The sequence below is a fragment of the Bos indicus genome, chromosome 15, assembly GCF_029378745.1.
Source record: "Bos indicus isolate NIAB-ARS_2022 breed Sahiwal x Tharparkar chromosome 15, NIAB-ARS_B.indTharparkar_mat_pri_1.0, whole genome shotgun sequence".
Taxonomy (NCBI): domain Eukaryota; kingdom Metazoa; phylum Chordata; class Mammalia; order Artiodactyla; family Bovidae; genus Bos; species Bos indicus.
Genome location: NC_091774.1, coordinates 75,292,100 through 75,319,760, shown reverse-complemented (window position 1 = coordinate 75,319,760; position 27,661 = coordinate 75,292,100). Strand labels below are relative to the sequence as shown.

General features: G+C 51.2%; 1 protein-coding gene across 6 annotated transcripts in view; it reads right to left on the bottom strand.

The window, feature by feature from the left end:
• The window catches only part of TSPAN18 (tetraspanin 18), a 215,123-nt gene extending 190,224 nt beyond the window's left edge, over nt 1–24,899 (bottom strand). For 2 of the 6 annotated variants that reach the window (XM_070804099.1, XM_070804102.1), the window contains exons 1-2: nt 24,682–24,896; nt 8,642–8,709 (exon numbers count right to left, since the gene is read on the bottom strand). The gene's annotated coding sequence lies outside the window, so the exon portion shown is untranslated. Of the gene's footprint in view, nt 1–8,641; nt 8,710–24,681 lie in introns of all 6 variants that reach the window. The other 4 variants (XM_070804100.1, XM_070804103.1, XM_070804098.1 and 1 more) reach the window with 2 other exon arrangements.
• Between the last annotated feature and the right edge of the window lie 2,762 nt (nt 24,900–27,661).

Sequence of the window (27,661 nt, the reverse complement as noted above, 5' to 3'; positions counted from 1 at the left end):
AATCAGATCTCCTGACCTCAAGGCTCTGCTGGGACTTGGAGGGGCGGGGAGTGGAGGGGATGAGGCGGAGCAAGGGTCAGGAGGGAAGTCTGAGTGTGAAAATGACCGTTCACACCTCCGAGTGTAAGTAGAGAGTGTAAGGCTCATGAGAGCACGAGCCTCTGAGGAAGAAGGAGAAACCTCTGGGGCATCTGACCTCCCCGGTGCACTTCAACTGTGAGCAGAGAAGTGTGAACAAGCGTGAGCAAGAGGGCTCTGAGCGGGGAGTGAATGAACGGGCGAGTGAGGGGAAATCCGAGTGTTGGAGAGAGAGAACAAGAGGAGGAAAAGCATTTGGGCCATTTTCAAATTCCCACAGTCAAATAAATCAAAACAGATTGTTCTGAGACAAAGAGCCCATTTCAAACCACATCCTTTACCCCAAAGTCCACCCTCAATGGCCCACCTGATGCATTCTCACGGCCGACAGTAACAGCGATGGTAACATTCACAGTCAGGATTCTTGAACAGTCCTGAGGAGCAGGTGTGATCAACACCCAGTTTCCAGATCAGGCCACTGAGGCTTGGACAGGGGAAGTCCCTTGGTCCCTACATTTCCTCGCCCGGGTGATTCCTGGGATAAGGAAGCCTGGTGAGCAGCAGAGATGCAGCCAGCAAGCACCTTCCAGAAGCACTCTGTTCCTGAGGACCCTCCCTTTAAGAAGGGCTGCTCTGGCCACTGCACGCAGGATGGAGAAGCAGGCACCAGGACCAAGAAGGGAGTGAAGATGGCAGGTTCCCAGCTGTCCACAGGGCAAAGCAGATGCCCGCCTCTGCAGGAGTACCTGGCACCATGATGGGCAGTATTAGCTATTAGGAGCTGTGGGCATCACTTTGCCTGGGCGCCTGGCCCTGACCAGCCAGAGGAAGGCCCTGCCCTTCCATGAAAGCCAGGCCCTGGTGCACAGGACTAGACCAGAGAGAAGGTCTCCCATCTCCCACATCGACTTCAGTAAAGGGACGTGGGCCACATCTCAGTGACCATAGCCTCTCATGCTCCCAGTGGACATGAAGGGACAGCACCAGGCAAATGTCGCTCTGCCAGGCAGACCCAGCCACAAGACACACCACGCATTTTCTCATCCTAATCTTGTCCCGACCCCTGAACAATCCTTTGCAGTGGGTGTTACTCTTCTGGCTTTGCAAACAGGTTAACCGAGGCTCAGAGAGACTAAATAACTTGCCCAACGTCTACAAAATTTTAAGTGTCCGTGTGGTCGGGACCGAAGCCAGCCTGACCTGGAGACTTTGCCCATTCTATGTCACCCATCACTCACCAACAAAGCCTTTCTCTCTGAAGGAGGCTGGGAGTCACCGAGGGCAGCGTTTCAAAGGCAAATCCTAACAAACGACCTGAAACAGACAATCTGCTCCGAGGGGGCAGCCCCTGCTCACCCTCAGCCTGCTCTTGCCCTGAAGGCGCCCCTTTGTCAAGGAAACCAGAAACCTAGAGTTCTATACTACATCTCTTTTTCAACTGGCTAGAATTCTGTTTTCTGTTAACAATGCAATATATTGAAATATAACCTATAAGCAGAAAAGTACCTGGATCTGAAATGCACAGCTCCGTGAATAGTCCCAAACTGGACACACCTGTAAACCCAGCAAGCAGAACACTAAAAGAAACAAACCAGCTCCCAGAAGCCCCTGGTGCCCTCTTCCAGGCTCTTCCCGACTTATGCCCAAATGGAACCACTATCATGGCTTGATTTAACACCATTGCTTCATTTCGCTGACTTTGAACTTTATATAAATAGAATCCTTCTGTGTATTCGTTTTCACCTCTGGGGTCTTTTGCTCAATATCAGTTTTCTGAGATTTCCCCCCAAACTGCCATCAGCAGCAAGAGTGCATTCATTCTCTGCTGTGTAGCACTCCTATATCCATTCTAGGACTGATGAAAATTGAGTTGTTTCCAGGTATCATCTCTTATGGAGAACGAGGGCACAGACATTCTTATACATGCCTTTTAGGAGCACATATACACTTCCTATTGGAAGTATACTTAAGAGTGGAATTCTTGGCTCATATGATCTCTGTATGCATGGTCTATGTATGCTTTAGCTGGGCTTCCTAGGTGGCTCAGTAGGTAAAGAATCCACCTGCAATGCAGGAGATGCAGGCAGACACAGGTTCGATCCCCAGGTCAGGAAGATCTCCTGGAGAAGGAAATGGCAACCCACTCCAGTATTCTTGCCTGGAGAATCCCATGGACAGAGGATCCTGGTGGGCTACCGTCCACTGGGTCGCAAAGAGTCGGACATGACCGAAGCGACTAAGCACGCACGCACACCCAATATTTTAATGTTGAGTCGGTTACGTCCTAAACATTGTGCGCCTTAAACAAAATACATCTCCAGCTAGGATCTGGCCTGCAGGCCACCATGTTCATGTTCATGTTGCACCTTTGGCCTATGCTCTTCATTCATTGTAGCCACCAGCCAAACCATCTTCTGCAGTGCCTCACACGTTCATCTGATACAGTAGGGAAGATTCTAACATTCCCCCTCACCACAGTGATGAGTGACTGAGACCTCAGTTAGTGTCAAAGGCCGTCCTTCAGCGACTATTTCTCTCAGTTCAGTTCAGTTCATTTCAGTCGCTCAGTTGTCTCCAACTCTTTGCGACCCCATGAATCACAGCACACCAGGCCTCCCTGTCCATCACCAACTCCCGGAGTTCACCCAAACCCATGTCCATTGACTCGGTGATGCCATCCAACCATCTGATCCTCTGTCATCCCCTTCTCCTCCTGCCCTCAATCTTTCCCAGCATCAGGGTCTTTTCAAATGAGTCAACTCTTCACATCAGATGGCCAAAGTACTGGAGTTTCAGCTTCAACATCATTCCTTCCAATGAACACCCAGGACTGATCTCCTTTAGGATGGACTGGTTGGATCTCCTTGCAGTCCCAGGGACTCTCAAGAATCTTCTCCAACACCACAATTCAAAAGCATCAATTCTTCTGTGCTCAGCTTTCTTTATAGTCCAACTCTCACATCCATACATGACCACTGGAAAAACCACGGCCTTGACTAGATGGACCTTTGTTGGCAAAGTAATGTCTCTGCTTTTGAATATGCTGTCTAGGTTGGTCATAACTTTCCTTCCAAGGAGTAAGCATCTTTTAATTTCATGGCTGCAATCACCATCTGCAGTGATTTTGGAGCCCAGAAAAATAGTCTGTCACTGTTTCCACTGTTTCCCCATCTATTTCCCATGAAGTGATGGGACCGGATGCCATGATCTTAGTTTTCTGACTATTGAGCTGTAAGTCAACTTTTTCATTCTCCTCTTTCACTTTCATCAAGAGGCTCTTTAGTTCTTCACTTTCTGCCATAAGGGTGGTGTCATCTGCATACCTGAGGTTATTGATATTTCTCCCGGCAATCTTGATTCCAGCTTGTGCTTCTTCCAGCCCAGCGTTTCTCATGATGTACTCTGCATAGAAGTTAAATAAGCAGGGTGACAATATACAGCCTTGACGGACTCCTTTTCCTATTTGGAACCAGTCTGTTGTTCCATGTCCAGTTCTAACTGTTGCTTCCTGACCTGCTTATAGGTTTCTCAAAAGGCAGGTCAGGTGGTCTGGTATTCCCATCTCTTGAAGAATTTTCCACAGTTTATTCTGATCCACACAGTCAAAGGCTTTGGCATCGTCAACAAAGCAGAAATAGATGTTTTTTCTGGAACTCTCTTGCTTTTTCGATGATCCAGAGGATGTTGGCAATTTGGTCTCTGGTTCCTCTGCCTTTTCTAAAACCAGCTTGAACATCTGTAAGTTCACAGTTCACGTACTGCTGAAGTCTGGCTTGGAGAATTTTGAGCATTACTTTACTAGTGTGTGAAATAAGTGCAATTGTGCGGTAGTTTAAGCATTCTTTGGCATTGCCTTTCTTTGGGACTGGAATGAAAACTAACCTTTTCCAGTCCTGTGGCCACTGCTGAGTTTTCCACATTTGCTGGCATATTGAGTGCAGCACTTTCACAGCATCATCTTTCAGGATTTGAAATAGCTCAACTGGAATTCCATCACCTTCACTAGCTTTGTTCATGGTGATGCTTCCTAAGGCCCACTTGACTTCACATTTCAGGATGTCTGGCTCTAGGTGAGTGATCACACCATCGTGATTACCTGGGCCGTGAAGATCTTTTTTGTACAGTTCTTCTGTGTATTCTTGCCACCTCTTCTTAATATCTTCTGCTTCTGTTAGGTCCCTACCATTTCTGTCCTTTATTGAGCCCATCTTTGCATGAAATGTTCCCTTGGTATCTCTAATTTTCTTGAAGAGATCTCAGGTCTTTCCCATTCTGTTGTTTTCCTCTATTTCTTTGCACTGATCACTGAGGAAGGCTTTCTTATCTCTCTTTGCTATTCTTTGGAACTCTGCATTCAAATGGGTATATCTTTCCTTTTCTGCTTTGCTTTTCACTTTCCTTCTTTTCACAGCTATTTGTAAGGCCTCCTCAGACAGCCATTTTGCTTTTTTGCATTTCTTTTTCTTGGGAATGGTCTTGATTCCTGTCTCCTGTACAATGTCATTGAACCTCCATCCATAGTTCTCTATGAGGATAAAATTACTGGGTTGGCCTAAAAATTTGTTCAGATGTTTCTGTAACATCTTATAGAAAAATCCGAAAGAATTTTTGGCCAGCCTAACACATTGCAATCATTTGAACAATCTCTTCAAACTACACATGCCCAGCACTGCGCTAGTACTGATGAGACTTCCTGAGAACACAGACACCCAGGCATGATTATTTGGGAATGTATCCTAATTAAGAACCTTTGCGTTAGGCCATAGAGCACAAAGCCAGTGACAGCAGAGCACCCAGCTTCCAAGCAGCTAGTCTCTAGCACCCTGGAGGTGCTCCATCACTTCAGTCGTGTCTGACTCTGTGTGACCCTCTGGACTGTCACCCGCCAGGCTCCTCTGTCCAGGGGATTCTCCAGGCAAGAATCCTAGAGTGCCGTGCCCTCCTCCAGGGGATCTTCCCGACCTAGGCATTGAACCCACATCTCTTTGTGTCTCCTGCATTGGCAGGTGGGCTCTTTACCACTAGTGCCACCTGGGAAGCCTACCTAGCACCCTAGGGTACCCTAAATCTACCCTGTGGGCTAACACTCCAACTTCCTCCAACCATAACAGACATCAATAATTGATCTTGGCCCTCCTTCCTGCTGAGCCCAAGTAACCCAGCCTGATCTACCCTTCAGCAGACCCTACTAATTGATCAGAGTTGGCATTTGAGATTAAATGTATTTGCCACCAGGCCTTCCCAGTTGGCGCTAGTGGTAAAGAACCCATCTCCCAGTACAGGAGACTTTGGAGATGTGGGTTAGACGCCTAGGTCGGGAAGATCCCCTGGATGAGGGCATGGCAACCCACTCAGGATTCTTGCCTGGAGAATCCCATGGACAGAGGAGCCTGGCAGGCTATGGTCCATAGGTTTGCAAAGAGTCGGACACGACTGGAGCAACTTAGCATGCCCACGTGTGTATTTGCTGCTCCTGCTATTCAGTATTGGCCTCTGGAAATGCTTGCTCCTTTCTCAAGTGGCTCAGCTTTTTTAACATCTGGATGGGTAAGAAACAGAGAAGGGACCAAACCCAAGCCTGGCTCCATTCTTCAACTGCTCTGATTCTGATTCCCACGCCAACCCAAGAAGCTTGCCATGAAGATAATTTATCTCTGCCCTGGGATATTTTTGTTTGTTTGGGTTTTTGGCTATGGGTTTTATGGGTGGCAAACAAGTCCAGAGAGGGCTAGTGCCTTGCCCAAGGGGAACTTGAACCATCTCCCCATTGCTAATCCAGGGCTCTTTCACTCTCTCCAGGGGACCTCTCACAACCAATTAGGAACTACTGGAAAAGCCAGAAACACAATGGTAACCTCATTCATCCCGCACCAATCACATCTGGTTCACTTCTTCCCCGCTAAGCAGTAAACAGTGGAGACAGCGTCCAGGCTGGCCGCGGGCTGGGATCTCAGCTCAGAGACAAGGCCTCGGCCCACAGCCGGCGAGAAGTCATTCTCAAGCTGATCCCTGGGCTCCAAGAAAGAGATTTTCCCTAATGCAGCTGAGTTCGGTGACCCAACATGGTTGAAAATTGTTGTTTTCCAATGCGATAATCCACACAAACCCAGGGAGGGCTCCAAGATGAAGAGCTTCCAGCAGCAGCCAGGGAGGGGCGGGGGGGGGGCCTCTGTGGTCCCACCGCTTTCTGTCTTTATTAACATTTGCAGAAAAACTCACAGTGTGCTTTGCTGCAAATGAAAACCAAGCAATTTCATTTTCTCCCCTCAACCAGGCCAGATGGCTCCTTCTCGCTCTTCTCCCCTTGCTCATGCTAGAATTTTTTTTTTTTTCTTTTAAGCTCAAAAATACTAAAAGATCCCTCACATCTGCAGATCTGCCTTTCCAGGTCATTTTTAGCCAAAGGTACCCAAAACTGAGTCCTTGGATTGTCTTAAAACAGCATCTCCCCCCTTGGGAACAGCTGTATCTTCACCTCCAAAGTCTTTGCCTTCTATAGAGCTTTGGGGCTCCCTGGGGTGGCAGAGAAAGGCACCCAACATGCCCGTCCACGCCCACATCCACATCGGAGACTGAAGGCAAGACCCGGAATGCCTGCAGTGCTTGGGAGACGTCCAGCTCAAAATGTGGGGAATTCCTACCCTTGCACACACCTCTCCCCAAACTTCTGAGGACTCGTGTTCATGGCAGGACCTGATGGAGTTACTCAACTTCCCACCAACCTGCACTGCTCTTATCTAGTTTCACATGGAATGAAAAGAAACTACCTCGAGGTTGCTCTCTCTCTCTCTCTCTCTCTCTCTCATACACATACACACACACACAAGAAAGTGACAGGGTCAGAATCTACCCATGATGGCCTGACCCCAGGCCCAAGTTCTGACCGCTGCTGCACAAGGTTCTCGTCCCATTACTACTGAACTGGCTGGAATGGACCTTGCCCTAATCCTGTCCCCATCCCAAAGGTACAGTCATCTGCTGCCTTCAACATCGCACTGATTTCCACCATGGCCCTTGGTGATGCCTTAAGGCCCAGGTTCTTGTGTGTGTGCCAAGTCCCTTCAGTCGTGTCTGACTCCTTGTGACCCCATGGATTGTAGCCCTCCAGGCTCCTCTGTCCATGCAATTCTCCAGGCAAAAATACTGGAATGGGTTACCATGCCCTCCTTCAGGGGATCTCCCTGATCCAGGGCTTGAACCTGCATGTCTTCTGTCTCCTGCATTGGCAGACACGTTCTTTACCATTAGTACCACCTGGGAAGCCCAAGGCCCAGGCTCAGGGCCCAGAAAAACCCATCCAAGTGCACACATGTGTACGCATTGGTGTGACATCAGCTCCTTAATTCTCTTTTGGGGGAATAAATACTACCTCTGTTCACACCATTCTGTTAACTGGCAGGAGAGACAAGACTACAGACGTGTACTAGGGAGATGACCTCCCACTCCCTATGGGAGGACCTTTAAGAAAAATATTCTCTCAAGATCCTTTAGGTACCAAGGCACAGATAGTCTCAGAAAATCAAGCAGCATCAGGAGCCCAGCCAGGACTGGTAAAAAAATCTCTGACAAAGGGCGACTTTGTGTGGGAGGGAAGGAGGGCGAGGTGGGTGCTGGAGAAGCTGAGTTCCCATCATTCTCCAAGTGAGAGCAGTACCAAGCCTGAGTCACCCACATAAGCAACAGGGGATCTTCCAGGAGACCAGAAATTCCATGTCCTCAGAGAGAGGGACAGAGGGGACCTGAGACAGGGGCAAAGGTTGGGACATGAGAGGGGTAGCCAAGAGGGTGAAACCTGAGTCAGGGACCCAGGAGAGAATTGCTCACAGTGGGTGTGGTTCAGGGGCTTCAAGACCAGTGTTGAACTGCGTGGTTATACACCTTCTGGGTGTAGCCCCCTCCACCTCAATCTTCAGTAAAAGTCTAGTACAGTCATCCCTCAAGACTGATCACAGGACCTCCATGGATAGCAAAATCCACTGATCCTGCGTATAAAATGGTGTAGTATTTACATATAACCTACACCTATCCTTCTGTTTCCTTGACATCATCTTATGATAATACCCAAAGGGAAAAGTGAAAGTATGAGCTGCTCAGTCATGTTCGACTTTTTGCGTCTCCATAGACTCACAGGCTCCTCTGTCCATGGAATTCTTTAGGCAAGAATACTGCAGTGGGTTGCCAGGGAATCTTCCCGACCCAGGGATGGAATCTCAGTCTCCTGCACTATAGGCAGATTCTTTACCACCTGAACCACCAAATGTAAATGCTATGTAAATAGTTGTTCTCTCTCTCAGTTGCTCAGTCCTGTCCGACTCTTTGCCACCCCGTGGAGTAGTTCACCGGGCTCCATGGTCCATGGAATTTTCCAAGCAAGAATAGTAGAGTGGGTTACCACCTTTTACTCCAGGGGATCTTCCTAACCCAGGGATTGAAACCACGTCTCTTGCATCTTCCGCACTGGCAGGTGGATTCTTTACCACTGAGCCACTGGGGCAGCCCAAACAGTTGCTGGAGTGTGGCAAATTCAAGTTTTGCTTGTTGTGGAACTTTCTGAAATTTTTACCTTTGAATGTTTTCAATCCACAGTTGGTTGAATCCACCGGTGCAAAATCTGGGGATGCGGAGAGCTGACTGGACACATGATGGAAGAAAGAAAGAATGAATGAATGTCTACACCAAGCAACACCAGGAACCCTCTTCTGCATTCAACAGACCTCCCAGGCCAGGATCCTCTTGCAATGGAAAAGGCTGGGCCTTGTAATGGTTCAGAGAAACCCTTACCACTCCAAACAACCTGCTGATCTATGGGATTTCATTATCTTAGCACCTCAAGTTTCCCTTCCATAAAACAAGGATTAAAAATCTCACCCCAGTCGGACTGTTGGGCATCAAATGAGATCATATACATGGGTGTCTACTGGATACATGGAAAAATTCTGCTGTGCTTCTGGGATGGAAAGGGGAGGAAAGAGAACCAGTGTAGAAGGTCATGCCACACGCAGCACCAGGTGGATCCAGCTTGAACTGTCCCCTTTTTTCCAGATGAGGAAACTGAGGTTCAGTTAGGATTAAAAACTTGCCAAGGCCATGAAGCTGGTGAGGATTTGGATAGTCAGGATCTGAAGTATGGAATTCAGAAGCCGGAATCCCCCCTTACGTATTTTATATCCCCACTCAAATACCACCTGGGCTCTACAGCTGCCTTCAGAACTCTTCCTTCTTGAAAAGCATTTAATTTTAATCCTGTGCACTTCTCCCCAGCAGACATGCACAGAACTTTATTTAAATTTATTGTTATTATTATTGCTTTGCTTAAAGATTCCTTAACAGAGATTTTTTTTCTTTGCCCACAAACACACACACATGCACCTCTCCAACAGGTTTGAATAGAGCTTTGTGACTGGTAGGGCTACTCAGAAACAAAAATTGCCTATTATTTCAATTCAATTACATAGCAACCACTTTTTTTTTTTAAAGACTATATTTATTTGAGCTTATTGTGCGGCAAATCATCAGACATTTTATTTCTCCAAACTATTTTGAGAAGAGAAAATGATCAAATGAAAGGGAGGAAATGTTAGGCATATCATCCCCGCTATTGAGAATAATGCTGATGGATTTTCCTCTTGCACTTTTAATTTATTTAAACACCACCCCCGCTTCCATCAACAACCACGCCTTGGCTTCCTGAGCGCTTTTCTCCAGGGGATTGGAGGCCTTTCGGTTGTAGTCCCTGTTGGAGACACTAAGGGGTGGTTCTAGAGTCAGAGGAGACGTGGAGGAGGAGCAGTCGTGCTGCCCAGGCTGTGGGTGTGATGTCAGAGGTCTGCAGCAGACTTGAGCGCTGGCTGCAGCCCAAACAGGGTTAAGTCTAGGTTCTGACTGTCTGGACTCCCAGTCCAGTGCTCGCCCCACCTCTTCAGTTGGGGAACAACGGTAAGGACGGCAATTCAGGGGTTCGGTCTAGTCCAGCCCTCTTGGTGCATGCATGTTAAGTCGCTTCAGTTGTGTCTGACTCCGCGACCCCATGGACTGTAGCCCACCAGGCTCCTCTGTCCATGGCGATTCTCCAGACAAGAATACTGGAGTGGGTTGCCATGCCCTCCTCAGTCCTCTTGGTGCCCCTATCCAATTCCCAGGCTTTTGTGAGCCCATCCCAGGCTCTGAGCTTGGCTCCCGTAGTCCCCGTTCGGTCTCTGGGCTCAGAAGAGGGAAGGGCCCCCCCCCCGGGGAGAGCCACCACCTGTGACCCCCGCTTCAGCCCCTCCGCAGCCCCTGCAACCTGACCTCTATCTCCTCAGCCTCACAGAACCAGCAGCAGTGGCCTCAGAGGTCACTCTGTTTGCCTTGGCTCCACAGCCTGCTTCCCCAGCAAGAAGCCGCTGGAAAGGAAAATAAAACAACAACAAAAAGCCTTTTGATCTGCCAGCGGACGTCCTCGTCCAACCCTGGGGGAAGGTGGAAACCACTCTCCGGAGTGACCTGCTAACCCCTCTCTCACAAATACTCTCCAAAGGGCCCCAGAGTCTTTCAGAGACCCCACTAGGGCAGGCTCCCGGCCCCATGAGATGAAAGGGTCATAAATGACATCTGTAGGGACTAAGTAGGGATGGGCAGGGGCCAGGAAGAGGCCAGAGAGGACCCAGAAACCATGGAAAGAGAAGACGGCCACTGACCCAGGCTGGCCACTCCACAGGAGGTGGTCACCACAGACTGTCTGCATGAAGGAGCAGCGAGAAAGAGGTGTGTCCCAGAAAAGCAATTCACTTCAGCAGTAAGGAATCCAGCAAAGGCATCATGCTGTCCACACAGGGGTATACCAGGCACCCATCCTGAGACGACGTGGCAAGTAACTGACACGGGAGCCGTGCCTCTCCCCTACCCCGCAGTCCACTCTGGAGGCTCCCTATGTCTTTGGGGACAGTTCCGCTGACTCCAGGAGGCCTTACTCAAGCATCCCCATTCAGTCTCTTGGCTTGAAGGCAGGCTGGAAGCTTCCAGAAGCTGATGTCCCCAGGAGCCACCCTCAACCAGTGAGAGATGGAAGTTGGTGACCACTTGCTGGGCCAAGTCTGAGGGGTGCTTCACACAGTCTCTGGGAGGGTCCCCAGCGGGATGGGGCCCCAGTTGCCCACAGCAGGAGGCAGCCTGTTAACACATCTTTGATTGGCTCTCCTCCCTTCATTTCCTCTGGAGAAGGGATAGGCTACCCACTCCAGTATTCCTGGGCTTCCCTTGTGGCTCAGCTGGTAAAGAATCCGCCTGCAATGCGGGAGACCTGGGTTTGATCCCTGGGTTGGGAAGATCCCCTGGAGAAGGGAAAGGCTACTCACTCCAGTATTCTGGCCTGGAGAATTCCATGGACTATGCAGTCCATGGGGTAGCAAAGAGTCGGACACGATTGAGCGTCTTTCATTTCACCCCTCCCTGCCCACTCACCCATCTGGGACAACCTCACCATACATACACTCTTTGTACCTGGGTATTCTTTGGAAAGAATGATGCTAAAGCTGAAACTCCAGTACTTTGGCCACCTCATGCGAAGAGTTGACTCATTGGAAAAGACTCTGATGCTGGGAGGGATTGGGGGCAGGAGGAAGAGGGGACGACAGAGGATGAGATGGCTGGATGGCATCACCGACTCGATGAACGTGAGTCTGAGTGAACTCCGGGAGATGGTGATGGACAGGGAGGCCTGGCGTGCTGCGATTCATGGGGTCGCAAAGAGTCGGACACGACTGAGCAACTGAACTGAACTTAACTGAACCCAAACCCTTGCTCAGGGCATGTTTTTGGAGACCCCCATCTAGACCAAGGCAGAAGTGTACATGCTAAGACAGAACCAGTGAAAACATGCAAGATGCAAAGTAGAAAGGGTGAATGCCTCCAGGGGCGGTAAGACCCCTCGCTTCAAGCTGCAAACATTCAACAATGCAACCCTGGGTGCCAGCTGTTGTCCTGGTACTACTATACTCTTCAAGGTACTGTACTGAAAGATTAAAAATGTTTTATTTATTTATTGTGTTTGCTTTTATGTCTTGTCTTGCCTGGAAAATCCCATGGATGGAGGAGCCTGGAAGGCTGCAGTCCACGGGGTCGCTGAGGGTTGGACACAACTGAGCGACTTCACTTTCACTTTTCACTTTCATGCATTGGAGAAGGAAATGGCAACCCACTCCAGTGTTCTTGCCTGGAGAATCCCAGGGACGGGGGAGCCTGTTGGGCTGCCGTCTATGGGGTCGCACAGAGTCGGACACGACTGAAGTGACTTAGCAATAGCAATAGCAATTGTTAGTGTGAAAAGTATTATAAACCTGTTACAGTATAGTACTATATAGCAGATCGTGTTAGTTGGGTACCTAGGCTAACTTTGTTGGACTTACAAATTGAACTTATGAACATGTTCGTGGAATGGAGCTTCATACGTGAGGTACCTACTATATATAGGACAAATATACATATATATACATATATACTGGCAGACTTGGTTACTCAGACGGTAAAAGTGTCTGCCTGCAATGCTGGAGCCCCAGGTTCGATCCCTGGGTCAGGAAGATCCCCTGGAGAAGGAAATGGCAACCCACTCCAGTACTCTTGCCTGGAAAATGCCATGGGTGGAGGAGCCTGGTGGGCTACAGTCCATGGGGCCGCAGAGTTGGACGTGACTGAACGACTTCACTTCACTATACTGTATATAGGACATATATACATACAGTTGGGTACCTAGGCTAACTGTTAGACTTACGAACTGGACTTAGGAATGTGTTCTTGGAAATGGAATTCCTTCATACGTGAGGGACCTACTGTATATAGGAATAACGGGCAGCATATACACAGCTGTGCTCATTTACTGGGCAAACAATTCAGCAGGATTGGGGGTTGCCCACGACGGGGCTGGGTAAGGAGATGGGCTTAAAACTCGGTTTCCATTGAATCTGCTTTTGTTCTATTTCTATACTCTCTATGTTTATTCTGATTATTTTTTTCTTTGGTCTTTTACCAATAAAAAGTGGTTCATTTCAAAGAGCTTCTGGAAAGTAAAAAAAAAAAAGAAAAGAAAAAGAACTATAGAGAGTGAGAAAAACCCAGAATCAATGACCCACCCCGACTTCCTAGGACCCTCCCACTTCTTCTCACCTCCCTCTCAGTCCCCTGCAGTACCATGGGTCCCAATTCCCTTAGAGGTTTGGCAGTTGCTGTCAAACAGAGGAGTTAAGGACTGGAAGGGAGCAAAGGGCCAGGGTGAGAGGCCTCGAGCCCCCTGGATCCTGATTTCCTCCCACTCTGGCTGATAAGACACGAACCAGCTCCAACAGAGAAGACGGTGTCCCACAGAGGAGCAGAGCCAGGGAACAGACCATGTAATGCCGGGTCTTTAAAGAGATGATCAAATTAAAACGAGGCTTTTAGGGTGGGTCGTAATCCAATCCAACTAATGCCCTTATAAAAAGAGATTTGGACCCCCAGGGGACACCAGATTGGACCCTCAGGGGACACCAGAGGTACATGAGCACAAAGGACCCAGGGAGTAGACAGCCTGCTGCAAGCCTAGGAGAGAGACCTCAGAAGAAACTGCATCTGCCAACACTTTGATCATGAACTTCTACCCTTCTACCCAAAACTCTGCCCTCCAGAGGTTACACTAGAATGGGGAGATGGAAGTTAAATAATCACACACACAAGTCAACAATCACCCAATTTTGACAAACTTCCTGTTAAGAAGAGGATAGTGGAGCCATCGGGGCTTCCCTGGTAGCTCAGCTGGTAAAGAATCCACCTGCAATGCAGGAGACCCTGGTTTGATCCCTGGGTCAGGAATATCCCCTGGAGAAGGGATAGGCTACACACTCTAGTATTCATGGGCTTCCCTGGTGAGTAAATAATCTGCCTGCAATGAGGAATACCTGGGTTCTGTCCCTGGGTTGGGAAGATTCCCTGGAGGGAGCATGGCAACCCACTCCAGTATACTTGCCTGGAGAATCCCCCAGGACAGAGGAGCCTGCTGGGCTATAGTCCATGGGGTGGTACAGAGTTGGACATGACTGAGGGACTAAGCAGACAGCATAGTGGAGCCATCAGAGCCAATGGGTGAGAAATTTGGCCCACTTGGAAGTCAAGGACGGCTTCTTGGAGGAAGTGATGGGATCCAAAGGATACAGGGGAGTTGGGTAGCTAAAGAAGGAGGGAGAGATTGTAGTGATTGGGGAAGAGCATTCAGAGTGGCCCTGTTCGGGTAAGGGCAAGAGAAGGAAGCCAGGTGGTGCTAGGCTGGAGCAGAGGGTGGTAGGCTTGGGCGGCAGAGGGGGCAAAAGTTGCCAGAAAGTCTTAGAAACACAAGTGAGGTGCTCGCTTTGGCAGCACATACACGAAAATAAACGCAAGTGAGAATCTATGGAAAGGGTTTCCAAAAGAGTGCAAGATGGCCAGCACGATCACATTACACAACAGATGTTTCCTCTAACAAAGCATGCAGGTTGAACGTCAGTAAATTGAATTTTATTTTTAAGGCGGTAGGGAGGAACGGGAATCTGAGAGTTAACTGTCTGTAAATGGGATGAGGAGCCTCTGATCCAGCTGGCATTTCATAGATCCGGCCACCTCGAGTGAGGTACCCCTGCTAGGTAACAATACCGGAGGAGGACTGGCCTTCCGTGTGGCAGCGTGTGGGCGAGTGTCTCTGCTGGTTGTGGCCATCTGCTCCTTCATGGGTCTCAGGGCACTGGAAGCTCGTGAGCATGGCTCTCCCCAGCGGCCACCCCACAGCCTGTTTCCTGGCACCCACAACCTTCCAGGCTCCTCTTCCCCAGCTCCTCCTCATCCCCCAAGCTTTAACTTGTACTTACTTCCATGGGGAGGCCTTTGCTGCCCCAGCCCCCAGATGTGTCTGTCTTTCATGAGTTTGTCCGGGCACCCCTGGCACCCCCCTGGGTTTGTCCCCATACTATCCCCAGGGCCCCCACCTAAGGGGGTTACCGGCAGAGGCCTTGGTGCACAGCAAAGAAGGATGAGATCCCAAATAGCTCTAAGAATTCATTCATTCATTCAGCATGTATGAACACCTATGAACATCCATCTATTCTGTCCCGGGCACTGAGTTACACATGCTGTGGGCACCATGGAGAATGAGACAGACAAGTCTCTGCCCTCACCCCGCTGAAGAAAACACATCATAAATAAAGTAATCAGAATAATTCCAACATTCATTGAACACTTTTGAGGTGCCCCGTTCAATCCTACAAGATACATTTATGCATTTTAATCTTATGTTATCTTCATAAAAGATAAAATGATGGTGATCATTTCGCAAAACATACAAAAATTGGGTAACTATGTTGTACATCTGAAACTAATATACTGTTTTATGTCAATTAGAACTCAGTTTTAAAAAAAACCTTATGGTGGTACAGAGAACTTAAGTATTTGGTTAAAGGCCACTGAAAGTCATGGGCTGTGGCCGAACTGGGACTTGAACCAGGGCCCTTACGCTCAGAACGCCTAACCCTGCATGGCATGTTGCCTCTTCTGCTTTCAATGCACGGGATGGAGCTGTGTATCTGAACCTCGGCCTCCACAGCTGAGCCTCCAAACCCTCCAGGGTCCCTGTGGGATGGGCTCGGGGACTGGGAGCCTCAGCTAGTCCATCCTAGGCCCCCTTCTCATGCAGAGAAGTCGGGACACTGCCCCCGGGGGAGAGGAACCCAACTTGCCAACATCACAGTGATCTCTGGTGCTGAAGGTGAACCTAGGGTAAACAACAAGGATAATTCATCAGGACCAGACATCTTAGCCTGAGAGGAGATGGAGACAACAGGCACCCCACCCCCAAGAAAGGTAAGTCAAAAAAAAAAAAAAGTAAAGGGTGCCTTTCCTGCAGTCCTTTCAAATCATTCTTTCTAGAAAACATCCTATCTGCAATCAGTTACGATCCACATGCATTGATGTTTCTTAAGCCCATACTGAACACCCAACACCCTTCCAAGCCTGTTGTGTGCTGTGTGCTAAGTTGCTTCAGTCGCCTTCGACTCTTTGTGACCCCATGAACTGTGGACCGCCAGGCTCCTCTGTCCATGGGATTCTCCAAGCAAGAATACTGGAGTGGGTTGCCATTTCCTTGTCTAGGGGATCTTCCCGACCCAGGGATTGAAACCATGTCTCTTACATCTCCTGCACTGGCAGGCGGGGTCTTTACCACTAGTGCCAGCCGGGAAGCCCCTCCAAGACTGTTGGGAGGGAACAAATATGGAAAGCAGCATCTGACAAATGTCAGTGGTGGACAGAGTATGTCTGATGCAGACACTGACTCTTCCGATGCTTTTAACTAGGCCACGAAGTGGGTGCAAATCCTCACTTTATTGATAAGAAGACTGAAATATACAGAGATTACCCGTTACTAATTATATAGTCGAATGACCTTGACTGATAACATACCCACCTGTTATGGATTGAATTGTGTGCCCCCCAAAGCTGTGTTGCCATCCTAACCGCCGGTCCGTGACCTTATTTGAAAACAGGGTCTTTGCCAATGTCATCAAGTTCAGATGAGGTCATTAGGCTCTAACCCAATGTGACTGGAGTCCTCGTAAGAAGAGGAAGGACAGACACAGGGAGAACACCTGTGATGACAGGAGAGGAGACTGGGGTGATGAGTCCACAAGCCAAGGAACAGCAAGAGCTGCCAACAGCCCCAGGAGCAAGGGAGGACCCCGCCCTGGAGCCCTGCTGACACCTTGGCGTTGGACTTTCAGCCCCCAGAACTGTGAGAGGATGAATGTCTGTGGTTTGAAGCTCCCAGTTTAGGGTATTTATCACTGCAGCCCTGGGAAACCAATACAGCCTCATGGGGCTCTTGAGCTCGTCCAAAGCTCTGTCCCAGGGTTTAGTGGGGAGGGGCTGCAGCAGCTGACATCTGGGGACAGGAGTGAATGAGATGTGTTTTAGGGACCTCACAGTGCCTGACTCTCAGCCTAACTGGCTTGCCACCCCCCCACCCCACTGCTTCTCAGAGAAGCCGCGGGCACCTTGGTGGCAGCCGCAGTGGGAGGCCAGTCTCTCTGTGCCCCAGGAACAATCGTCTCCTCTACTCAGGGGTACACAGGCCATCTCTGAATCCTGTCTTAAGGAGTCAAACCTTCCCAAAGACCCTTCCACCCCAGTGTCCAGTCCACCAGCTATTCCTGGGAGGTCTTTTGCAAGGGAGGGGACAGTAAATCCCCATTATCCTAGGGGTGTTTATATTTTGGCTGGAGGAGCCCCTCATTGCCCTGGAGGCTAAAAGAACAGAAAAAATGAGTACCTTGGGCTCGCCCTAGGGAGGGAGCCCTGTATGCCAGGAACCAGGTGGTGGCGGGCTGCCGCGCCCCCAGGAGGCTGAGGCGCTCTTGGCCAGCAAGAACGCGGCAATCTGTCCCAGCCGGAGAGGCGGCACCAAGGGAGGGGGCCTCTCTCAGAGGCACCCCCAGGCCCTGCGCCCACAGTGGTAATTAGACATGAAAAGACGGGCCTAAATCCAAGGGCCGGGGCTCCAAATTCTTCTCCCATTTCAAATGGAAGCCGTATTAGTTCAACACAAGAGCCCAGCCGGAGGCCACCCAGGATGGGAGCCCAGAGCCTCTCCATCCAAGAGACGGGAGTGAAGGATGGGTGTGTTGGGGGTCGGGGGGGGACTTTGGGGAGGGGGGAGCACTTGGAGCCTTGCCTCAGATGCTGGCCCCTGGCCAGAGGCTTCGCTCCCTTCTAACTCAAGTGGGCGAGGAGCAATGCGCAAACATCCTGACACCTACTAAGTGCCAGGCGCGTAATTAGCTTTATAGCTTTCTACATTCTTTCCGTTTTACAGAGAAGAAAACTGAGGCTCAGAAAGATGCACTCATGCTAAAGCAGGGGAGTCAGGATTCAAATCTAAATTTGACCATCTTACAGGGCTGGGAAGCCTCATTAGACTCTCTTTACTTGCTCAGTCCCACGAGGAGTGAAAAGGGAAGGGGGAAGCTACAGAGATGGGAAAGGAGCCCAGGTAACTTTCTGTCATTTGGGGGGCACCCTAAAGCTCGAATGCACAGCAGTTCCCAAAGCAATGTATGTAGGGCCCAAATGCCTATGGCTTTCACCAGGAGAATTTACAACCAAGCCTTCTCAAGCCCCAGTGCTACTGCCTCAGCTTCCAGATAGTTCCTGCAGCCTCCCCCAGCCTCCTCTCCCCCTGCCCCTTGCACACACAGAAGATGAACACAGAGCTCTTCCCCATTAGGGAGTGGGAAGAAGAAACAGAAGAAGTAGGTTCTGGAGGGTCTTGGAAGAAGTCCTCAGAGCAGCAAATTTCAGTAGGGCAAAGGAGGCCATGGGAGCTCTGGGTCGAAGGTCAAGGGCCTGGCTCTGCACCCTTGCTGTGTGTTCACGGGCCAGTCCCTGGGCCTATCTGAGCCCTGCCTCTCTCCCGTGTATTATGGGCACTACATCATCTGCCCAGAGATTGTTTCCAGGTACACGGTCTGTAATCTCCTAAGAGCAATGCACTGCTGATGCTAAGTCATGTCAGCCATGTCCAGCTCTGTGCAACCCCATAGACGGCAGCCCAACAGGCTCCCCCGTCCCTGGGATTCTCCAGGCAAGAACACTGGAGTGGGTTGCCATTTCCTTCTCCAGTGCATAAAAGTGAAAGTGAAGTCGCTCAGTAGTGTCCGACTCTTAGCAATCCCATGGACTGCAGCCTACCAGGCTCCTCCGTCCATGGGAGTTTCCAGGCAAGAGTACTGGAGTGGGTCGCCAGTGCCTTCTCCAAGAGCAATGCACATCAAGGATCATTAAGGAAAGGAAGCGTCCATGTTTTAAGGACTGACTACGTGCCAGGTCTATGCTAGAAGCTTCAAAGGCATCATCTCAGTGAATCCTCAAAGTATTCTATCCAGGAAATAGAAATGCAAGGAGTTAGTGCCTGGTAAATAGCAGCCTCCCTTGCAGCTGGTTTGGGGCCAGGTGACAGTTCTGACCGATCCACCGGAGCTGAGGTGATGTGTGTCGCCTCCAGCTGAGGCAGTGGAGTCTTCCTGGGCCTTTTCCTTCTCCATCACTCTCCTCTCCTTCTGCAGTAACCATGGATGCCACATCACCCATGATGTGCAGCTACAACGATGGTGGATCCACCGTCCGCCTGGGTCCCTAAGTGACCGTGTGGAGCAGAGACCCCTGTTAGACGAGCACATGAGTGAGAACTGCACCCACAGGTTAAGCCACTGAGAGTTTGGAGTCATCTGCTGTGGTTGCTGGTGTTACTTCGCTTGATACTGGAAACCAAGGATACCAGTAAACGGCAGGCACCAGAAGCAAGTTCACATCTGCGACTCCAACACGCATCCTCTGTCAGCTACAACTTTCTGTGGCTGAATGAGATCATCCTCTTCCTATAAGCAACCTTGTCCCAAAAAACTCCTACCTCTCAGCGTCCCCAGGATGGCTAAGTAATCAACACAGGGTGAAAAAAAGAGCATCTCGTAAAGCACTCTGAGCCTGGAAGGTGAGCAAAAGCAGGGAGAAGGGGGCCTGATTATCTCTCAGGGAAATCTTTCCTGGGCTTTGGGGCTCCACAGGCGGTTTTGATGGGAAAGAAACATTACAGAATGGTTTCAAGCACAAAAGGGAGAAATAGATCGACCTAGGATCTAATTCCAGCCCCCTGCCCCCCACTTACTGACTTGCTTTTTCTGAGCCCTACATTCTAATCTGTGAAATGGGTGCGATATCTGAACCAGCTTTCAGGGTTGGCGGTGAGATGAAGCATTGTCTAGGTCCTAGCCGATGGTAAGCACTCCGCAAATATCTGCCATCGTGAAGATCATTGCTGGAATGCCTCAGAGAACAGCCTCTGCTGGAGGGAGATGAGGTCGCGGTGCCGCTAGAGGCTGCCCCGCCAGGATGGCTGACATAGCCCAGACCATGGGTCTGGCCCGGCCCACGTCCCTGCAACAGACCGAGGGGCAGAACACTGAGAGGGAAGAAGGGCCAGCCAGACATAGTGCAATGCAGCCAAGGAGCCAGATTATTTATTTTAAAGTCGAAAGTGTCTTCTAGGAGGATGGCCTTTTATTTGGGTGAATCTGGGAGTTGTTTATCAGCTTAAACTCATTATCTGCACATATGGTCTTCGTACTATGGTTAAGGGTGGGAGACAAAGGATGGGCATCTACTAGCTGATGAAATATCATCCCTCAAGTGCCAGAAAGCAGGATATTTTCAGTGACGTCACATTGGGCTTCCTGCCACAAGGATGGGGCTATCATGAGAACATGCACAAGATTTTAACTCAGGAGTCCCTCCAGTGAGGCAGGGAAAGGAAGAAAAAAGAAAACAAGCAACAAAAATATTCACCCTAGTCTTCCATCTCAAAAGCAGACACACAGACACACACACACACACACACACACACACGTATGCTGCTGCTAAGTCGCTTCAGTCGTGTCCGACTCTGTGCGACCCCATAGACGGCAGCCCACCAGGCTCCCCCGTCCCTGGGATTCTCCAGGCAAGAACACTGAGTGGGTTGCCATTTCCTTCTTCAATGGGTGAAAGTGAAGTCGCTCAGTCATGTCCGACTCTTAGCGACCCCATGGACTGCAGCCTACCAGGCTCCTCCATCCATGGGATTTTCCAGGCAAGAGTACTGGAGTGGGGTGCCATCGCCTTCTCCAACACATACGTATACCATGCCCCAAAATATCAGAGCTGGAAAGGATCAACGTTGATCCCCCAACATTTCACAATAACAGTAGTAGTAGAAGTAATAATAATGACAGTGATGATACTGAACGTTTGCTGAGCATTAACTCCCTGCCTGGCACGGTGCTGTTTCACATGTTTTATCTTGTTGACATTTCACAACAATCTGAGGGAGTATTATTAGTCCCATTCTACAGATCAGGAAACTGAGGCACCAGAGGTTGAATGGCCTAAGGTCACACAGCTAATAAGTAGAAGCTGACATTCAAACCCAAGCAGCCTAACTGCCTCACCATGCTGCATCTAGAAAGATGGGGAAACTGAGGCTCAGAGAGGGGTAGTGTCTCACTCGAGGTCCCACAGCTCCAGCTGTAACAGAATTGGGGCTAGAACACAGGTCTCCTTCTGATTCAGCTGGTCCAATGACCTTTCCACTGCATCCTGTTGCCAATCAGTAAGTACACGCATGCATACGACTAGCACACGTGGTTTCGCTCATCTCCAAGTGGTTTAATTACTAATTAAACCAGTAGTCTTGGGTACCAACAAGGGGCAAGGGCTGGACCTTAAGATAACAAGTGCCGAGATGAAAGATCTGCCTTGCCAGCTGCAAACACTGGAGCTCATGTCTCTCTCCCTCTCTCCTTAATCAGCGTTTCATTATCTGCACACTCTATGCCCCAACCACCCAGGGCAGAGCACTGATGCGGGTCCAAGGTGGCAGCTCGTGCAGCAGGAGGAGCCCAGGCTGGTGGGTTACTTAACAGCATCAGATTGTGAAAATACCCATCAACCCATCATCTGCTCTGGGGGACCAAAGTGCTGGCTTCCAAAGGGCCCCCTCCCTTTGCTGTGTCCCAGCTGAGCATGAACAAATGTTCCTGGTTTTCCTTCTCAATGGCTGATGAAATAGACCAGAAAAGCAGCCCTCTGGAAAGAGGGGTCCCTAACAGGGGCCACCATTTGCTCTGCCCAGGAAAACAGAGACAGTGGAAGCTAGACAGACATCCAGAGAAAGCTAGTGTGCAAGCTTGCAGGTAGAAATGTGGAGCCCAGCAGGAACTGGTCACCAACACCACCATCTCTGTCCCCAAGCCACAGTCTGATGGCTGACAGGCTCCTGGTTGACGTTGCTGTGCAGGGGCAAAGCGGAGCAAGACATGGCCAGGAGAGGTGCCCCCCACTGGATGGAAGACAGACAGGGTTGCCTAGCACCCTGAAATGTCAGACTCTCCTGATTTTAAGTTGCAAGGCCCCCTCGGAATCTCCTGGGCTGACACCCTCATCTTACAAGTTTATCCTGTGCTCTATCTCCATTCTGCCTCCTCCAACCCCAGCCCGGCTCCAGACCATTAAAAATTCATTCAGTAATTCAGGGAGCTGTTTCCCGGCTGACGAGGCAGTTTTGAAAGGAGGCGGGGGACAGTTTTTGCTGGATCAACCCAAGATGTCCTAAATCCTACTCCAGATGAACTGATGCCTCTAAAAAGTGGTCTGGAACTTTCATCCATATACTGCCATTTCAGCCTCGGGCTGGGTAAAGATACCCCAGAGGTCTGCCATCTGAATGTATCTGGGGACTGTTGGACCAGGAGACCTGAAATTCTACTGGATCAGAGATCTTAGGGTTTCCCAGGGAGCAGACTGAGCGCACACGTGGTACTCGAAAGTGGACGTCCGCTGCCCTCGGAGTCTCAGTCCGCTCCTCTTCTCGGGGCAGGTTGGGTGTGAAGCGGGTGGGCAGGGAGGACAGGTAGAACGTAGACCTGCCAGCCCTCTGGAGGCCCCTTGCTCACTCCCAGGTTCCAAGGGCAGGGCTATTCCGGGCAGGCTTCCCTCCGCCGAAAATCAATTCATAAAAAACAAAACCGAACACAAACAAAACAACCCCTTTTGTTTTCTGGCCCCGTGGAATGTCTTGAAGACGAACCCAGAGACAGCAGGCCTCTCCACCCTTTCCTCTGTCTCCTCCCTTCATGTCCTCTTCTATTCAAAATAAAAACCATGCTGCTCTTTCTTCATGGCAACTTTGTCCTACAGCAATTTGAGAGCATCCAATAAAAAACACATTTGCTACACCGAAAGCAAGAACCTCAGCTCTCTTTCAAGGACCACCCCGTTTCCATCACCTTTGCAGGGGACTCTGGGGACATGAGAGGAAGGAGGTGGGGGGCTGCCCAATGAGCCACTGTCTGGAGCCGAGAGAAAGATGAAAATTTCCACCGGCCGCTACGAGGCCACTGCACATTCTTAGATTTGCTCACTTGTACTCACTCAGGGTGCTGGGAGGAGGGAGAGAATTAGAGAAAGATGAGACCACAGTCCCTTTAGTGTCCCTTCAATGTCAGACAGCCCCACACATGACAAAGATGGGGCTCTTCATGTAAGCCTGCAGTTTTCTCCTTTCCAAGGCCTTAGCACAGACTCACAGATTCAACACACAGGGGCCCTAAAGTCCCACAGTGGGACACACAGCACGTTTCCACCAATAATTGTGAAATGAGCGGATGAATGTGGCCTATGGCCTCCAGACCCCAAGAGGAGGGGCTCTTGTTTGAGAAATTTACCACTAGACTGCTAAAGTCTTTAAGGCGCCCCCATCAACCCCACCCTGTGCCCAGAGAAAGGATCGACCCCAAGACCCTCAACCCACCCAGACCAGAAAAGGCTCTGGCCAGATCCCTGGGACAAAGGTACAACTTTCACAAAAAAGGGTGCATTCAGCCAGCTAGGTTTCAGGCTTCATAGAAAGCTCAGAAAGTTAATTCTCCCATCCAGTCATTTCACACCGATTTGCTGTTAATGTCAAGTTCCCCTCCTTTTTGTTTTTCTGGGGGTAAATTTTTTTTTCACCCAGACATCCTGCCAGGTCGCCCAAGAAAAACCAGCTTCTGAAAGCCAAGCTTTCCAATGCACAGTTATAACTGGGGGTACCCTAGCTTCGCACTCCGACCCTCTCCCCCTTTCCGCCTGGGGTGTGGTGCTTCCTCGGGGGTGGGGGGGTCCCTCGTGCGTTGGGGGTTGGTCTGTGGTTGCGGTCTGTCGCTCCTGGATTTCCGTGCGTTTGTCTCGCTGGATCCAGAACTCGCCTTTCTAGGGGTGAAAGGGCCAGAGAAGGGCGCCCCCTGGCGGGAGCCAACTCCCCTCAATCCGGCCGGGACGCCAAGCCGGCGCGAACCCACCCGTGCCCGCCAACCCTCCAAGCGTTCTCCCGCTGCGCCCCTAAATCTGGATGTGCTCGAGTTTCGGATCCACAGAGCACCTACAGGAGTCTCGGCTTCCCCAAACCGCACACACCGCGTTCGGAATAAAGGGGGAACCACCCCCTCCCCGAAGGAAAGCGTGGCGCCCCCGCCCCGGCCCGCTCCCAGGGACCCCGAAGGCGGCCGGCCTTCAGTGGCCCCGCTGGGCCGGGCAATCCCCACAGCCCTGATCCTAGCTCCTAATCCCTAGTCCCTACCTGCGCCCCCTCCAAATCCCCTTACAGAGCGGCGTGGCGCGCACCCCCTCCCCTCCGGACTCAGCCCTCGCCGAGCCCCCAGACCTCGTAACCACACCTGCCCCCGCCCCGCGCCGTTCTGGAGGCGCCCCCTCCTCACCCGGCCCGGAGCGCCGGGCAGCGGTGCACCTGTCCCCGGGGGAAGCCGCCGGCCCTCGGCGGGTTCGGAGCGCGGATGCGGGCGAGCACGTCTTCCCCGCCCCTTCCCCAGCCTATAGCCGAAGTAGAACTCGGTTCCCGGGCTTCCCCAGGACCATCCTGGGAGGTACCCCCCTCCCCCATTCCACCTCCACCCCCACCACGCCAGGGTGGGGGGGAGCGCGTGTGGGTCCCCAAGTCCCCAGGGGGGCGCGGCGGCGGGGAGCGCGGAGGGCACAGAGGTGCGGGGCCCCTACCTTCCAGCCGCAGCGGCCGGACCCCGCGCCAACTCGCGTCGGCGGCCGCGGGGGAAACTTTCCCCCGGGCGGAGAGGCGCGCTCGCAACTTGCTCGGCGCCCGCTGCCTTCCCGGCGGTGGCGGCGGCGGCGGCGCGTCCAGGGACCGACTGGCGCGAGGCGGCCGCGGCGCTCGCTCCGGGCTCGGGGCTCGGGGCTCGGGGCTCGGGGCTGGGGCTCGGGCGGCCTCGCGCGGCTCCGCGGTGGATCGCTCGGCGCTGCGTCCGCCCCGCAGCCTGGAGCCCCGGAGTCGCCGGCGGCAGCTGCAGCCGCCCGCCCGCCCGCCGGCCCCACCTCCCCGCCGCCGCTCCGTCCCTCCCTCGCTCTCGCCCGCACTCCCTCCCCTCCCCGAACCTCCTCCCCTTCAGTCTCCAGCCGCCGCCGCCGCCGCCGCCGCCGCCGCCGTGAAGGCACGTCTCCTCCGGCGGGCCGGCCCCCCTCGCTCCCTCCCGGCCTCGGTCCCTGCCTTCTGGACGGCATCCCGGCCTCGCCCCGGGGGCCCCTGGGGCCTTCCTCTGCTCTTCTCCCCTTCCTTCCCTCTTGCCCGCCTCCCCGCCCTTGGTTCATCTGAATTCAGGAGATCCGCTGGGGTTGTGGAGAGAGGGGTACCCTAGACAGGGGAAGTGTTCCAGGGAAACTTCCACGCTGCCCCCTCCACGTCCCTGACCGGACCTCAGGGTAGGGGGTGGGATGATCCTCCGTGGGGACCTCGCTCCTCGGCTTCCCGCTGCCCTGGAAGGACCTGTTGAAAGCCAGTGGGATTCACTCTCCCTGGACTGCTTTGGACTACTGTCTTTAACAGAGACACCTGGAGGGGGTGCAGCAGGAAGGGGGGTTGTCCAGGGGGGCTGGAGGGTGCGGCCCCCAGACAAGAGGCAAATGACTTGATTTCAAGAGCCCAGACCTGTGTCTCCATCTCAGGGCTTATCTGTTCATCTTTGTACAACTGCCTCAGCCACAGCCCCCCGCTCCAGCCACTGACAAATGACTTCACCGAGACATTTAACCTCTGAACCTTTTCTGTGAAGTAGCTAACGCCCCGCCTGCCCCAGACAAAATGGGCAAGCAAGCCCACCGAAGCAGACAGCCCAAGTGAAAGTGCCCCCAAACCCCCCAGAGGAGAGGAGGCCTGGGTTGCCCAACTCTTTTTCCCTGGGCAACAATTTTTTGAGTCCCAGTTCTGAAGCTTCCACACCCAGTGCCTGGCTGCCTGAACATTCAAACACGCTCAAGCTCTGCGGGAGGCCCTTTGGTCAACTGATTCGCACTAAGGAGTGAGTGACTGATACGAGTTGAACCTACTTCAGTCTTGGACAGGAATGTCCAAGATGATGTCAGGCCACCGGGCAGTGTTTGCAAGGGGCAGGAAGTCGCTGCCTTTCCTTGCCCACATTCCAGGAAAAGGATACATCCTTCTAAGGACTTCGAAGATGTCTGGTCCTTACAACTGTTTCACTGAGTAAATGGTGGCAAGGGTAATACCTTAGAGCAATGACTGGGAGAAAAAAAAAAAACCTGGATCCAAAGTTTTTAAATGGACCCAGAGTGAGCAACGCCTAACCCAAGGAAAGAAAAATCTTTAGCGCAGTTTCTGTAAAACAAGGACAAAGAACACTTGAAAGGGCTTCAGGCTCCACATTCATCCCTTCAGCTGCCAAAATAGGGTTGGGGGAGAGGCTGACCCTTTGCACTGAGAAACCCCATAGGCTCTGTGTTTCTGGAATGCTCTTGGAAGAGGCTGTCTGTGTGGGCCTCCTTGGATGCGAGGCGCCACATAAATTTAAAGAGGAAGAAAGCGTGAACCTACCATGAGGGTGCTGGGGGCCTGGGAGGTGGGGGCCAGAGGCACCAGGAGGGAGGGATGGAGTTTCTGAGGGTCGGGGGTATTGGCAGAAGCAAGCAGGGCTAAGCAGGAGAAGGGAGCTGTGAGAGGAGGACCGAGCAGGCCATTTGGACATTGGGACACCCAGCTGGGAGGAAAGCTCTGATTCCAAGTCAGAGTTTCCCAGACCTCAGCCCTTCTGCCTCCATGGATAATCTGGCCATATCTGCACACTAGACAGAACCATTTGCTTAATAGCTTTCTTTAAATCAACTCTTGGGTTTTTTGTTTGTTTGTTTTATCGCTCTCTCCCTTTTTTTAAAAACTTAAATGTGCTTGTTTTTACAATGAAATGTTATATCATTACCATAAATGGAAAACGGGCATCACGCTACTATAAATAGGAGGTAACCATAAAAATGAATACAATGAAAATAAAATAGTATTATTAAATTCTAGCAATGTATATTTAACCACAGTAAAAAAAAAAGAAAACAAAATTCCAAGAAGATACTGATGCCTAGGGAAGGTGTGGAGCCAGAGGCCCCTCTGTCTCTAAAAAAGAAAGCTTAACAAGGAAAAAAAAAAAGTGTTAAGGCCACAGCAGCAATAAACCAAGACTCCAGATCAAAAGGACTGAGAGTTGGAAAGGGACGTCCACTCCTCCTCCCCGGGAGGTCCATTGGGGTATTAATGGCCCCTGTAAAGTTTCCTTGAGAATCTCTGATGCCCCATAATCGGGAAACCCAATTCTAAATGTATTAGGCAAAAAGTACTTTTTGGCAAAAGTCAGGAACCACAAGAGTTTAGTCCTGGACAAGAAAAAGTGATCTGGGTTCCAGAGAGCCGGGCTTGCTCCTTCTCACAGGATGGCCTTGGGAAGTCCTACCTTGTCTGGCCTCGGGGTCGCCACCTGCACCCCAAGGGGCCAGGGCAAATGGCTTCTAGGATCCCTTTTGAGATCATCCTTTGATGCAAGCAAGGGAGGAGCTAAGATTGTGGCTCGTTGGAAGACAGAGGAAGATGGCTTCACCGAGGAGAGGGGGTGGATTGGGGTGAGGCCAGTAAGGGAGAAAATGTTGTGTGTGGAGTGGGGGGTTGTGAAGAAGGGTTAGCAGT